Raw genomic sequence first — 5,686 nt, 5'->3', positions numbered from 1 at the left:
GTTCCACCACAATTCCTCAAGGGGAAGAGGTGTGGGTCTCACTCTATGTGGAGACCTCAGCCTGGGATAGGAGTGGGCACCCGCCGGAGAGAAGCGGCTGTTCAGGAACTTCGCTGAGACTATGCTCGCAGTTGTAACCGGCTGGGGAGGGGCCACAGCTCCCAGTCAGCCAGACATCAACCTGCGTGCTCAGTTGCGGTGGGTGGGGGAGGTGCATAGGAGGAAGTATCTGGATGGGAGAAAGCTGGCACTCCGGCCTCTCATGGCAATCTCCTGGGGTGTGACCCTCACAGAATACCCAAACTCCTGGGGCTTGCTAGTTCACCCCTCTATTCCACATTTGCCGCCGTGCCTGGGCTCGTAGAGGGTGGAAAAGCCTTCAGTAAACGCGGTGTCCCGCTGTTCACCGAGGGCACATACGCGGGGTAGTGGAATCCCCTTACCCCTTGCACTGGGCTCCAAGCCTCTCTGGGTTTGATCCTCACCGATGTCTTCTCCTCTTTATGTTCTTCCTTCTCGGCTTCCCAGTTTTCCCTGTGGGCTCCCCAGCCATCCCTGACATCTCTCTCTGTGATCCACATCTGAGCTGTGAGTCTTCTCTCCCCTCTATCAGATAATCCTGCCTTCCCGCTGGGACAGTCAGACAAGCAACGTCCGTAGTCAGCCATCTTGCCAGTGAGAGCTAAATTGTGCTTTTTAATAGTATTCTTCACTAAGAGCAACCTGGGAACCTTAAGTAAGAGGCTTATTCCAGGGCTGAGACAGGAAAAATGTGGGATGAGCATGAGAAATCTTATGTCAGAAAGGAAGGAAGTGTTCATGTTCACTGTAGTATATGTTCCTGACAGCCAAGATAAGGAATTAACCTAAGTGTCCATCAATGGATGTATGTACAACAAAAATGTGGTATATTTACACAAATACTATTCAGCCATTAAAAAAAGGGATCCTGTCATTTGTGACAACATAGATGAACCTGGAGGACATTATGTTAAGTGAAATAAGCCAGGCACAGAAAGACAAAGACTGCATAATCTCACTTATATGTGAAATCTGAAAGAGTTGAATTCACTGAAACAGAGAGAATGGTGGTCCAGGAGTTAGGGGGGTAGGCAAGCGGTTTGGGGAGCTGTTAATCAAAGGATATAAAATTTCAGCTAGACAAGGGGAATAAATTCAAGAGATTTATTGTATAACCTTGTAACTGTAGTTAATGATAATATATTATATACTTGCAATTGTTAAGAGAGTAGATTTTAAATGTTCTCACCACCAAAACTAATAATGTGAGGTAATGTATTAGCTCACTTTAGGGACGCCATAATATATACCTATTTTGAAACATGTTGGATACAATGAATATATACAATTTTTATTTGTCAATGAAAAAGTAAAAAAGAAAAGAAAGGAAGAAAATACTTAAAGAATGATAAAGATGTATCCAAAAGGTACTGAGCTGGCTTGAAGTGGTTCCCCCTGGCCAAACGTAAGACATTTTGAACATCAAATTAAATAATGATAGTCACGCATTATAACTTGTTGAATAAAATAGGGATTCACAATTCAATTCTTATGCAAATGAATGAATGAAAAAGCAAAATATCTTCCTTAATGGAGCAGAATGTGAACTAATAAATGTTGGAAGGATAATGGTGTTAGAAAATCAGACATTACTAACCAGTGGTAAAATTTTTATTAGACATGGATATTTACATATTCTCAAAAAAAATCTCTCCACAAATGATTAATTTTCAAGGAAAAAAACAGAAACTTTGCTGTTGAAAAAGAGGTTGTACACTATCTAATGAATTGACCAAAGTTAGTATCAGAAATGTTGGGACAAAGCAAGGTCATGTGCTTTTTGATGCGATAAACTGAGGACATGTCATGTCTACGGTGTGTTCCTGCCAAGAATGTAAATTTTAAATGTCATCATGAAGAAACACCAGATAAATACAAATTGAGGACATTCTATAAATGACTGACCTATGCTTTTTAAAAAATGACAAAGGTAAGAAGGAAAATAGAAAGCTAGAGAACATTTTTAGATTATAGGACAATAAAGAGATATGACAACTAAATGCAATACGTGATCATAGATTAGGGAAAAAACAGTTGTAAAGGCCATTACTGTGACAATTTAATAATTGCCTGTTGTCACAATAATGTATTACATACCATAGATTAGACAATAGTATTTCATAATATTAAATTTTCTGATTATGATAAATTTGGTTTGGTAAGAGAATATTTTTTGTAGGAAATGCACAATAAAATATTTAGGAGTAAATGGGTAGAAAATCTCTGATTCATTTTCAAATGATACAAAAAAATCATATATGTATATACAGATATAGAAGAAAGGAGGGAGAGAGTGAGACACAGAGAAAACAAAGGGACCAAGTGTTTACAGTTGGTGAATGTTGGTATAGAGTATACACAAATTCCCTATAGTATTCTTGCATATGTTTTGTCTGTTTGTTTGCACTTATTTATTTATTTATTTATTTTTGAGACAGGGTCTGTCTCTGTCACTCTGGCTAGAGTGCAATGGTATGATCACTGCAACCTCAAACTCCTGGGCTCACGTGATCCTCCTGCCTCAGTCTCCCCAGTAATTGGGACTACAGGTGCACCATTGCACCTGGCTAATTTGAAATTACAGCAAAATAAAGTTTTACAAAGGAAAATATTCCTCCTCCACCTTCCCAGTACATACCATAGCCATATATAACGCACTGCATTATATAGCCCGACTATCTCCTCCGTTTCATTTTCTACTGCTTGTTTCCTTTCTCATTTCTCTGTAGTCACACCAACCTTATTAGTCTTCATATTAAGCATGTGCCTCCCTATGAAATTTTGTATTTGTCCTCTCAGTATAAAATGCTGTTGCTCCTCCTTGTTCAAGTCTCTGCTCAAATATGACTTCCTCATGAAGGGCTTTGCTGACTTTCTTACTACAGTAGCTCAAATATCAGTTTTCTAGCTCTTAACCTTCCCTTCCTTTGCAGCACTTATTATCAATCAACATTATAGTACATGCTTAATTTTTTATTGATTTATTTGCTTTATTTGTTTCTCCTTCTAGATAGAATATAAACTCTATGGGGGCAGGGACTTTGGTCACTACTCAATCTTTAGCACCTAACAGTGATGGACATATAAGTGGACTATAAATATTTGTAAATAAAATTTTTATAAATAAAATATTTGTAAATAAAATGAATTACAAGTTTAAATTTAATTCCAGTGAACACAAAGTGGATTTGTGTTGGATCAACATTGGGAAATAGTGATACAAAAAGGTTTAATTATGTTTATTATTTGGGCAAATTTGGTAATCAAAGGACTCAGAATTATTAAAAAGGAAAGAAAGAAAGAAAAAGAAAGAAAAGAAAGAAAGAACAAAAAAAGAAAGAAAGAGAGGGAGGGAGGGAGGGAGAAGAAAGGAGAGAGGAATAGGAAAGGAAAGGGAAAGGGAAAAGGAAAGGGAAGGAAAGGAGAAAAGAAAGAAAACACTACTGTGGCAGCAGTCTTATACCCCAAGCTAAAATGAAGCACTATCTCAAGATCCTGAAAATAGATACTCACTAAAACCAGCAGGTGAGGCAAAGCCCCTGTCCTTCCAAGTTTAACTCTACCCTGTCCTGCAGCCTCACCTTCTACTCTGTTGTTCAATAAGCCCTCACAAGAGCACTGCTTCTCAAACGAATGCTCTCTTCCTAGCCTGCTTACTTGTGCTCAGTTACCTCAGCCTGCAATGTTCTTCTTGTAGCAGTCTAGACCTAACTGAAATGCCACTTTCTCTTTGAGATTTTCTTGAGTCTTCCAAGTAGTTAGATTATCTCTCTTCAAAGGTTTTGTGCTAACCTATATGCATCTTTCTTGTAGCACCTAACATATTATATTTTGAACTATGTTTACATTTAACATCTTCCATTGGTGTAATGTCCTCAAGGATGGGAATCATGCCTGTTTCAGCTTCTTAGATGTCATTTTTAGCCCAATGATCTGCACATGCTGTGTACATACTTAGATTACCATTGCTGGCTGTTTTTCTCCAGAGAGAATATAGTGAATGAAACATCAATAAAATGGTATGGGCCGGGCGCGGTGGCTCACGCCTGTAATCCTAGCACTCTGGGAGGCCGAGGTGGGCGGATCGTTTGAGCTCAGGAGTTCGAGACCAGCCTGAGCAAGAGCGAGACCCCATCTCTACTAAAAATAGAAAGAAATTATATGGACAGCTAAAATATATATATAGAAAAAATTAGCCGGGCATGGTGGTGCATGCCTGTAGTCCCAGCTACTCGGGAGGCTGAGACAGGAGGATCGCTTGAGCCCAGGAGTTTGAGGTTGCTGTGAGCTAGGCTGACGCCACGGCACTCACTCTAGCCTGGGCAACAGAGTGAGACTCTGTCTCAAAAAAAAAAAAAAAAATGGTATGGCAGATACTGCTTTACTTCAACATTGGACAAGTTTGTTATGCTCTCACATTAGGAAAATAAACACTTTCAATATAAGAGCCAGACAACTAGAATCCAGAATCCACTTATGCAAACATGTCAACCATTTAGGACACAATTGGTAAGACACAAGTGAAAAGACCTCTGAGTTTCCTTAAGAAATTTTACCAACTTTATTGATAAACAATCATACAATTTGTTTACGAATAGCTAAATCCCTTGGTATCCTCTATTTATCAATATTTTGGATAAAATTCTATTATAGTTATTTTATGACTCAAGAGAAGAAAAGTATTTAGAAAATGTAGAGTGGTTGCTAGAACTAGGTATACTGTCAATAATTAGTTCTAGCTCTGATAGCATCCAGATGAAGAGGAGAAAAAAAGAAAAATCATGAAAATAAATGTTGAAAATGTATAAAGCACAGTGTGATTATTTACTCTAGAAGTTAACAGTCTAAATACTTGATTAGTCTTTGAAGCAATGAATTGAGCATAGTCTGCTTAAAGAATATAGTGTGGAATATATTTAGGGAAATGTTTCCAGCAGAACTAGAAAATAAAGCTTTTCTTCCCCCTTAGGAATATGTTTCTATTTTCAAAAAAACAAAACAAAACAAAACAAAACTCATGTAAAATGGCTCATCCATTATATAACCCTTTATGGTTGCTATTCTGAGATAAACTGGATATATTGCCCTTGAAAAAGTGAAGTTTTGGTTAAATATTATAGGAAGATAATCACTTTCAGCAACACAACTGTTTTTATTTTCTTAAGGCAAAAAATTTATTTCAAAATCAAGGAGCATTTCAAAGAAAACAGCAGAGCATAACTAATGTTTTCTGGGAATATCACCTTATTTTAAAAGCATCCATATGAACCTCTGGACATTTCATGCCTTTGGAGGGGACAATTTCAGGATAATGAGCTATGAAATGACAAACATTAATCTCTACCTGGTCTTTCAGATAGAAAATTATTTCTCTTAGGCATTTGATACTACCAAGGAGCTACTGACTAGTCCTGAGAGAGGTAATATGGTTTTTGAAAAAACTCTCATAACTTAATAGTTTTGATATAAAAATATGGCATGAAGCTGCAATACAGAAAAGAAAGATCAAGCTGTTTTAAATGGCAAAATTTTCACAGTTGCATTTTAAATGCACAGAAGCACACAAAATCTAGCAAAGCAAAAACAAAATTAGTATCATCACAAG

This window comes from Eulemur rufifrons, chromosome 1, assembly GCF_041146395.1.
Source record: "Eulemur rufifrons isolate Redbay chromosome 1, OSU_ERuf_1, whole genome shotgun sequence".
NCBI classification, from domain to species: Eukaryota; Metazoa; Chordata; class Mammalia; order Primates; family Lemuridae; genus Eulemur; species Eulemur rufifrons.
Note: the sequence above shows the minus strand (reverse complement) of the source record.